Source organism: Mirounga leonina, unplaced genomic scaffold (assembly GCF_011800145.1).
Source record: "Mirounga leonina isolate KUSES-001 unplaced genomic scaffold, KU_Mleo_1.0 Mir_93, whole genome shotgun sequence".
NCBI lineage: Eukaryota > Metazoa > Chordata > Mammalia > Carnivora > Phocidae > Mirounga > Mirounga leonina.
Genome location: NW_023270854.1, coordinates 28,335,877 through 28,345,723, shown reverse-complemented (window position 1 = coordinate 28,345,723; position 9,847 = coordinate 28,335,877). Strand labels below are relative to the sequence as shown.

Here is a 9,847-nt window from a genome sequence, read left to right as displayed (position 1 = left end):
CACCGGCCGGCCTCCACGAACTGTTTTCCTCCTCCCCCAGCAAGACCCCACTCCCTCCAATTGATCGAAATTCACCGAAATTCACCGAGAGAGGGAGGGTGTAGGGAGAGGTCGCTCGCTGGTTACTGGTTGCGCCTCCCCCGGCTCGAGCCGGGAAGCGGCCCCCGGTCCGTGGGACGAGCAGTGTGGGCGCCCGCGCCCCCTCCGAGGCAGATCGCGGGGTGGCTGTCCCCGCTCGGCTCGCCGCGCTGCCGCTCCGATCCTCCCCCCTCCCCCGCCCGCGCCCTCCCCCTTCCTTTCACTAGGACTCCGGGACTCGGGAGAGGGCGCGGGAGGCAGGCACACGGGCCCGACCCCACTCCAGCGCTCGCCGGGGGCGCGGGCGGGCGGCGAGGGGACGCGGCGGGGGCGCGGGGCGGGCGCGGCCATGGAGCGGCGGCGGCGGCGGCGGCGGCAGCACTAGCGACCGCGGGCGGACGAGCGGGCGGGCAGGGCCGCCGGCGCCGCGGACCGAACTGCACAGCTCAGCAAAAGCGCCCTCGCCCTCCGCGCGCCGCCTCCTGCGAGCCCAAACCCGGCAACATTTTTTAAAGCTCCAACCCATCCTTTGAAGAAAAGAAAAAAAAATAGCATTGATCGGAGAGACGGGGATATATATACATATATAAATTTTTTTTTTTTTTGGCTCCTGCTAAAATTAGCCGGGCTCGCCGCGCGCCTGTGTGCGAGTGTGTGCGAGTGTGTGTGCGTGCGGGCGTGTGTGTGTGAATGTGATTACTCCAGGACTCCTCGGGCTCCGGAGACGCCATTTTCCCCCTTGATATCTCTCTCCATAAATCGGTTGCGCGGCGGAGGCGGCCGCGCCGGGCGGGAAGCGCGGGGCCGGCCGGGGCGCCCGCCGCTCGCCGCCGCCTCCGCGCGCCCGGGGGCCCCGGCGCCCCCTGAGCGAGGGCGGCCCGCCCGCGGCTCGCCGTTTGACAGATGCTCATCGCCATGGAGTTGCCGCAGCAGCACCTCTGGGGGCTCGGGCGAGCGACGGGAGCCGGGATCTGAGCGAGCGCCGGGGCCAGCGGAGCCGGAGCCGCCGGGACATGGGTGAGCACGCGCGGCGACCTTGGCCCGGGAGCACGGCGCCCAGCCTCCCGCGGCGCACGCCCGGGGCCGGGGCGGCGTGAGTGCCCTGTGTGCAAAAGTTAACGTCGCCTCGCCGGGGCTTTGACTTTGCACCGGGCGGGAAGGGGAAGACGGGGCCGAGGGGGCGGGATGCCGGTCCCCGCCAGGCTGCGGAGGATGGGCGCGATTCCGGCCCGCCCGCGGGTGGGCAGCGGTGCTGGCTCGTTTGGAGTGGCCCGTTGGTGGCAGCGATGGTGGCAGCGTCGGGCGGGAGGGCTGGGAGCTTATTGAGTTTCGCCTAATCTGATTCTCCCCAACCCCCCCGCCTTTTGCACCCTCCCTCGGTCCAGCCGCCGGCTGCCGGGGCTGGCGGGTTTGGCGTTGGTGGAGTGGACTCGGGAGGGGGAGGGGGTAGGGAAAGGGGTGGGAAGGCAGCAGGACGTATATATATATTATTTTGGGGGGTCTCTTTGTAACTTGCAGGTTAAGTGGAGCTAGAGAGCTACATTGTAACCTAGTTGGATTTTTTTTTGGCTGGGGGGAATGCATGAGAATCTAACGTGTCGTTAATAGAAAGAAGAACAGGGAAGAAGTGGTCCAGCCGGCGAAGGTTGGTTTGTGCTTGTGTTGTGGCTCTGTGTTAGTCTTTCTCTTAAAATCTTAATCAATGGATCTGAGTCTCTTTCTCGTGCTCTCCGGTTTTGGGACTCTGAAAAGACAGGAATTCCCTTAAAAGCAGACGACTGCCTTTTTTGAAAGCACGCATTGTGTGTGTTTCTAGAGGAGCCCTGGGCTGGAGAATTAACGGCAGGCTTCCCCGTTCGGTGGTTTCCAGTGGGAAATCACTCCGGAAAAGGAGCCCTTCAGTATCGATTTATTGTTTTTGTCTCTCAAACCATTATCTCCTTGGCTAAAATACTGTCTGAGAAGTTCCACAGAGACAGAGTCAGGTAAACTGGACTGGGCAGATCTTTAGCAAGATGGTGATAACGGTGATGCTGTTTTGGGTGTCTGTTTGTGATGGAAGCATTGCTGGGTAATAGCAATTTCTGATCGGTAGAGCATGCTGGTTCTAAAAAAATAAGTGACTTGCCTAAATGCTGTCTTCCAGTCCCCCTCCCCTACACGCTGCAAACACCCCTCCTCCCATGACCCACAGGCTTACAACAATTCTGAAATCGGATCCTACTGGAAATATTTTCTTTGGAGATCGGAAAGTTGTGCAATTGGAAGTGGAAGATGAGGCTAGAGGTACCGGGGGTGCGGGGAGGAGGGCTCTTATTGCCCCCTGATGCTGCATTTATTCTTTATGTGTGTCTGTGTGGGTTCTGAGGGTGTGTATATCCATCTAAAAGGACTGTTGAGGGAAGGATTTCCGATTCGTTTCCGCTTCAAATAAACTGTCCTGATAATCTCATGGTTGGCGTCTAATGCTAAAAGGCCAATTTGTGTGTCTCTTTATCGCCTCAGAAACTCTTCCAAAAGGGCCGTTTAATTCTAGAATTCTGTAACAGCTACTTTTCCTTCCAAGCCCCCACCCCCTACCCTCCACTATCCACACCTTTTTTTCCTAAAGTTTGGTTGGAGTCTGTGGTCTTTAAGGAAATCTAATGCTACTTGTTTTCCTCTTACATTATTTTTTGTTCTCTACCTTTTCATTCCTTTGCTCTTTATCCTGTTTTTTTTTTTTTTCCTGTAGATTCATAAAAAAAAAAAAACTAGTTTCATAAAGTAGCTGTACTAAAACTATCTTGCTGTTGGGGACCCACCTCCTACCCTCCTTTAGTTCACACAGGTAAATCTGATTCACCCCATTCAAACTCATCTTCATTTGCGAAACGTGTGTGCACGCGCACGCGCGTGTGCGTGTGCGTGTGCGTGTGTGTGTGTCTTGGGAGGTGGGGACAGGAATGGAGTAGAGAAGAGGAACGTGGAGAGGAAGGGTGGTGTTCTGTGCAGGCCACATCTGCAACACTGGGGCCAGACCTGGACGGTCTGGGAGTTTCCTTTGCTCACCCCAGTTAGCCGTCTGGCTGGGATGGGGAGGCGGGGCCAAACTGGCCAGGGGCGTGTGAGGGAGGAGAAAGTTTGTAGCACTTTAAAATGTAGCCAGTTTACAATCCCTGGTCACTCCCTCCCCTTTCTCCTCCTTTCTGTGGCTTCCACCATCCAGAGACTCCCGGAGGGAGGCTTGATCTCCTGCCCTGACTCAGGAGTCCAAGGTTTCAGAGCGAAGTTGAAGATGTGTTTTCCTCTGTACTTAATGAAATTGTCTGCTACCAGAGAAGGGCATTAGGACGGATCAGAAGAGTAAGGTCGAACATAAGAGTATCTGCAAACTTCAGGGAAGGTAGTCTGAGAAGATAGGGAGACCAGGTACTCTGAAAGGGCTGCTTTGCACCTTATGCCCCCTCCCCCGGTAAGACAAAAAATCGAAGTCTTGGGCAGTTGAGTTGGTGCAAAAGCTGGGCTGTGGGCACTGCTAGCCATTCTAGTAACCTGAGCTGGGCTGGGGGGAGGAGGTGGTGAGGGAATGCAATCGGGAGCCAGAGGAGGGAAACGGACTTGTCTCCCGGAGCAGGGAAAATAGACGTGTCACTGGAATAAACAAACTGGAGGTGGGGGAGGGGATGGCTTGTAGTGAACATAAGGGGGAGTGGCTGAGAGGCAGCGAGCGGTAGGGTAGGAAGGGGCCACTTCTGGCTTGGGTGAAAATATCAACTGCCTTATATGTTCATAAATGGGCTAGGCAAGTGAAGGGGTGTAATCCGATCTTTTGTATGTTAACATCACAGTGTTACATAGGAAGGCGCTGCTGGCAGGCCCAGTTTTGGACTTCACACAGGGGAATCCTAGGGGTATCCCTGAGTGAACCTCTTTGGTGCTAGGAGGGCTTCTGGTCATGTACTTGCATTATTCACAGCAAGCTACTTTGTAAATCACAAAGTGAAAAACAAATTTACTTTGTAAATCACCTGACCTAAATGAGGGTTTCGAGAAAGAGAAAACAGTGCTTGGAATATTTGTAGAATTTAGTTGAAAACCGTAGGTGGGGAGAGGCAGGAGGCAGGAGTTTGCTGAAGAAGAAATAAATAGGTAGGCATTTCCCCTGGATTCCTGATTCTGTTTCTGCTGTTATCTTGACTTTCAATTCCATTAGGGGCTGAATCGATACTTCTCTGGCACAAAAATGTACCTCTAGGAGAGTTCTTTCAAGCCCGTCATTATTTTGAGTTGTACTTCAATCTCTGCTCCAAAGCTTCTCTATAATATGCAAAAGGAGGAAGATGAGAGTGGCTAGATGCATGGGACGTCCATTCTGGATTCTTGCAGAGACACTGAAACTTGGCTGGGCCTCAGCCTCCCAGAATGCCAGTTTTTCCCTTGGAGACTTGAAGTTTTAATTGAAACCAGAAAGCTATTGAAGGCAGACCCAGCCAATGAAACCTTGTTTTCTCTGCTGCTCAGGAATGGGAAATAAATAATTTTTTGCTGATGGCATTTCAAGTTGCTTCAGTTCTGCTCCTGCCAGAAGAATGGGGTAAATTATTATTAACACATAGGCATTGTCAGGAGTTGCAGGACCTTAAAAAATGGGATGATGTTATTGAGTTTACTCAGGGCCCCACTGTGTGGGAGAGGTCTATGGGGTCGGGGTGGGGGGGGATAGCTACTCTTGTCCGGGAGCAGGACAGCCCTTCCCTGAAGAAAAGGAAGCCTCATAGAGTCCTTGCCACACATCACAGTGCTTGGTCCTTTGGTTCCTGTGATGAAGGGAACAAAGCCATCCAACTTTGCTCCTTCTGCGGTCTGTTATAAAACCTGGGGAGCTTCTTAAAAATAGTTTAAGCCAGGATTAAGTGAGGAACACCACTATCCTACATATTGCCATGGGTTTGAGCTTCTTTTAGAGCTATTTCTAAAGGCCTCCCTGGTGTTTCACAAACTCTTCATCAAGCTGCAGACACTTTGGGTAGCCTAACACTTGATAAATGCAGAAAAGAAAACACCAAGGTGTCCAGAGTGCACTACTTCATGAATATGGGGGATAGATGCCACCCTACAGTCTCGTTTCACTCTGGGTTTTCATTTCCATTTTCACTTAGCCCTCAACTAGATTCTGATGGCCACTTAGACTACCAAGTTGGGGCAATATGAAGTTTGGGGGGAACCGGTGACCTCAGATGACCGAGTGCAAGTTAATGGGCCCTTAGAGTTCTTACCTGGAATTTTCAAAGGTCTTTCAAAGTTTCAAGTCAGAGCAGCGTCCCTTTCAGAGTTGGTTTTCTTATATCCTCAGAGGGTGCCCTCCAAGGTTGACGGAGCATGTTTTTAATCGGCCTTTGGCTTAGAAACCCACAGTTGACTTCCTGTCCAGTTCAGAGCAAATGATGCCAGGGTCAAACGGAGAGCGAGAGCAGCTCTGAGGTCCACAGGACACCTTTTGAGGAAGCAGGTAGCCCTTCCTAGGAACTGATGATGGACTGTGATCCACAGACGCTTGAGAAATAATTGTAGGCAAAGCCAGCTGAGCTGACCCCAGGTAGGCTGAGGCTTCCACCTTTCCAAGTGCTGGGAGGGTTAAGGATGAATGGGGAGCAGATAGAATTTCAGAACTGTGAGCTTAGAGAGATGTTTCCCTGACCCAACTTCTGCCATCAAAAGCACTCCCTTTCATATGCATGGCTCTTTGTTCTTTTCAAGACATCTTCCTATCAGATTTGCCCCCTTGATTCTCCTAAGGAGGGAGAAGCAGTGTATCCCCATTCAGAAGAGGAGGGACTGACACACTGACTTGCTGAAATGATGCAAGGTGGTGGCCCAACTGGGACCTGAAGGCTGTGTTAAAATATGAACAGTATCACACCTGAAGTGACAAGATCTGCTCTGGATCCTGTCCTCACTAGTCCCGGCTAAAGGACCCCTGGCAGGTTATTTAACCTCTTTGAGCCTCAGTAACCTAATCAGGAAAATAGGGATAAAGATGCTTACCCTTCCTACTTCACAGGGGTTGGGAGGATTAAATAATACCAGCTAATTTCTGTAATTGAGCTCTGAGAGGATTTCCATGCTGCCTCCTGGAAACTGGTGCCTGGGATTATTATCGCCATAGCCCGGAGATTAATAACCCTCTGGTGCGACCAGAAATGCCTACAGGGGCCCTTGTGTTCCAAGACAGTTGGGGAATACTTGTTTTCTGCTCTCGAGTTGACTCATAAGAAAAACGTGTATATATGTATATACACATCAGTGGAATTATTAGATGCCTTATATCTGCCATGTGTATCTAAGGCTCAAAGTCTCAGGTAATATCCAGTTTGGGCTCACAGATGTAACGGGGCTCAGGAAATGCTCTTCGCTAGGAATGAGAAGAACAAAAGGAGATGCACAGAGTGGGGGCAAGCGGGAGAGAGAATGAGGGGCAGGTGCTCCATAGGGAGCCCCAGTGGCTGAGCAGTGACATTCAGGACAGAATGTTTAGCCTCTCCTAGCAGGAGAGGCTAAGAGGCTAAGGTCTTCTCCTAAGAGAAGACCTCCTAGCAGGATTGCCTCTGTCCCAGCAAACCTAGTACATTGTCTAGAATGAGGAAAGTTCTCCACAGTCCATTTGCTCCCAGCCTCCCCTGGATTGCTCCTCTTTCTCTTTCCTGTGATTCCTGGCTCGCCCTGTCCAGCGACCTGTGTGCAGCATGCACCTGGCTGCGTTCTCCAGTGAACCCCGTTTTACGCAATGCTTGCTGATCTCTGCTCCCATCAGACTGGCTTCCTCGCTCACCTTGGGCCCTCTGAATGTGTGTCCGCCTCCGCACTTGGGCTCACTATGTGTTGCTGCCTCCTCTCTGGAAGGTGTCCCGATGGGTCCCTTTTAGCCCAGGCATTTACCTCTTAGGACATAACACCAGCTCGCAGCTCTGCACCGTGGTCTCCAGAGCACTTTGGGTCTCAAGCACTCGCCTGGCAACCGGCTCACGCAGCTTTGCTGTTTGTTGTCACTACCTCCCTGGGCCATGAGTCCTTAAAGAAAGGGACCAGGTTGGCCCCACAAAGCCCTGCCCCTCCTTACAAGTGATTTCTGTGGTGTGAATGAATCACAGAATTTATGCAGACATAGAATATTAAAGGTAAATGTTGTTTAAGGTGCACCGGAACTCTGGACCATGAAGCAACACAGTGTGTGCCTCTTAAACAGAGTGAGTAAGAACCACTTTTGTTAATGGCTTTTTATACTTTTGGCTATCTTTCAGGGGCAATCACCCACTCCGTCTCTCCCTCCAAGCCTAAGAGGTAATGATGTTTTACCCCATGTACATCCTAACAGGCACTGATTCACTCATTCATTCAATCATCAACCATTTATGAAGTGCCTACTAGAGCATCATCTCCACACTAGCACACCCAGCTCTTGACTTTCTCTGAAAATTCCAGTTGCTTTTTTTTTTTTTTTGTCCACCACACTCGTTTTGGCACTTAACCATGCAATCTTCTTTGTTGCTTTAGTCCAAGTGCTTCCCCACTCCTTGGTGACTGAGCGAGCCTGGCCGCAATGGAAAGGAAGCTGGAGCAGAGAAATGCACTCAGCGGGGACAGGTCCTGGGCAAGGCTCATGAGAGGCAGGCTGCAGGCTGGGCTGGCCACCCATTAGCCGATGATGGGGGACAGGCTGAGCTGCCTTTCTAGTCCCTAGTGTGAGGCATCCTGAAGTGAAAGAGTTTGATTGCTATGGAGCGAGGGCACCATTCTGAAATTCTGTGATTGTGTAGCTAAAAATGTCCTGGGGATTTTGAAGCTTTTTTTTTTTTTTCCTAAAGCTCAGAGCTCCTCAGACCCATTTAATGACACCCCAACAACCATCCAAACCAGTCCCACTGAGGAGTTGTGCACTTTGCTAAGTGTTTGCTGTGGTGGATAAGTTCTAGAAATGGAAATAGGGTCAGCAGAAGCTCCCCTGTTAGAACCAGAGAACCAGACTTGGGGGACGGGGATGGGGACGGGGAGAGGAGGAGACAGATGGTGGGCTAAGTGTGAAGAAAAACCATTAAGAATATGACAGAGAATAGTGTGGAAGGAAGAAAAGGAAGGATTCTCTACATCTTTTTTGAATACTGGCCCCCTTTGCTGAGCTAACTGCATTGGGACAAGGGAGCTAGTACAGACGGCTTAGAAAATCTGGAGTATATTCCCTATCTGGGCTTTGCTACTGCCCCCTGTGCCAAGTAGGCGTCTGGAATCTCTATTTCCATGGACCTCCTGGATCTGGGGGGCTGGGCGTTATTGTTTCGTGTGGATTGCATGGGGCATGAAGGCTGAGGCCATGCCCGTGCTCCTGGCGTGTCTTCTCCATCCCCACCGCAGAGTCTGCCCTGCTCTGGCCTGTGTTCAGTAACAGCTGGTGAGTGGGCTTCTGTGCATTCTGAGGTCAAAGGAGGTGATCCCCAGTTTGTCCAAAGCCAGGAGCCTCTGTGATCTGGGTTGGGGTGGGATCAGGAACGTCAGGCTTTGATCTGAGGCCCTGTGAAAGTTCAGCAGGAATTCTTGCTCACTGAGGAGCACACTGGTTGGATATTTAGGAAGAGGGAGGTTCTGCAAGCTACCAAAATGTGGCAGTTATGTTTATGCTAAGACTTATGTGGGATAGGAGAGAAGAAAAGCAAGCAACACTATTAGCCTCACTTGGTAAAAGCAATTTCTTCACTGTTCCTTCTATCTGCCAAAGATTTGCAGTTCGGTCAGTGGAAAGAAGTTGCTTGAGTTTGGACTTGGGGCTGGAGAGATGGGGAGACGGGAGATGCTGAATTTGATGGATCCAACGCAGTAGCCTGATGAGAACATTGGGGCACCATTGTTGTGCTTGTAGCAGAATAATGAAATCCGGGTGGCACACCCTTGCAGTTGGTGACTCTGCCTGTGACCGATTGTTATTTGAGCAATGAGAGCTTTGATTTTTTTTTTAAGTATGGATTAATAATGGTGGCTAAAAAGAATGATTTGTTGTGAGAGCCCTATGGGCCTTCTTTCTGCTCATTACTTTGTACTCAAGAGCTTCCTTATAGTGACTTTTTTGATCCACGAATACTTATTAAAATCTCAACATTGCTACTGTGCAAGCCATTGTTCCTGACACTTTAGGTGGAAAAGGTCTGGTAGGAGACATGACTTTTGCCCTTGGAGAGTGGACAGTATGTCTGTAGAGACACGCATAGCTCCAATGGAAAGCTTCAGTCTGCAGCCACAGTGGGAGCATGATCTCATGGAATTGTGCTATTTGTGTGATCAGGAGCTGTCAGGGAAGGCTTCGAGGAGGACGTGGTGTTGGGTTTGACAATAGAATTGGAACGGGGGTGGGGGGCGCCTGGGTGGCTCAGTTGGTTAAGCGACTGCCTTCGGCTCAGGTCATGATCCCGGAGTCCTGGGATCGAGTCCCACATCGGGCTCCCGGCTCAGCAGGGAGCCTGCTTCTCCCTCTGACCCTATCCCCTCTCATGCTGTTTCTCTCTCTCTCTCTCTCAAATAAATAAATAAATAAAATCTTAAAAAAAAAAAAAAAGAATTGGAACAGGGGGAGGTTCTTGGTGGGTAGAATAGCTTTGGTATAGGAGCAGAGGTGGGACAAAGTTCACATGTGAATTTGGCACTGTCCCAAGCAAGGGAATGCTACTCATGAACAAGCAGGGCAGCCGGCTGGAGCAGACAGCCCCGATGACGAAGGTCCAGCTGGCTGAGATTGGGGGGCAGA

The 9,847-nt window shown here is 51.3% G+C and overlaps 1 protein-coding gene across 1 annotated transcript in view; it reads left to right on the top strand.

Moving 5' to 3' along the window:
* The first annotated feature begins 438 nt into the window (after positions 1-438).
* The window catches only part of SETBP1 (SET binding protein 1), a 365,222-nt gene continuing 355,813 nt past the window's right edge, over positions 439-9,847 (top strand). The window contains exon 1 of the mRNA XM_034996232.1: positions 439-1,095. The gene's annotated coding sequence lies outside the window, so the exon portion shown is untranslated. The remainder of the gene's footprint in view (positions 1,096-9,847) is intronic.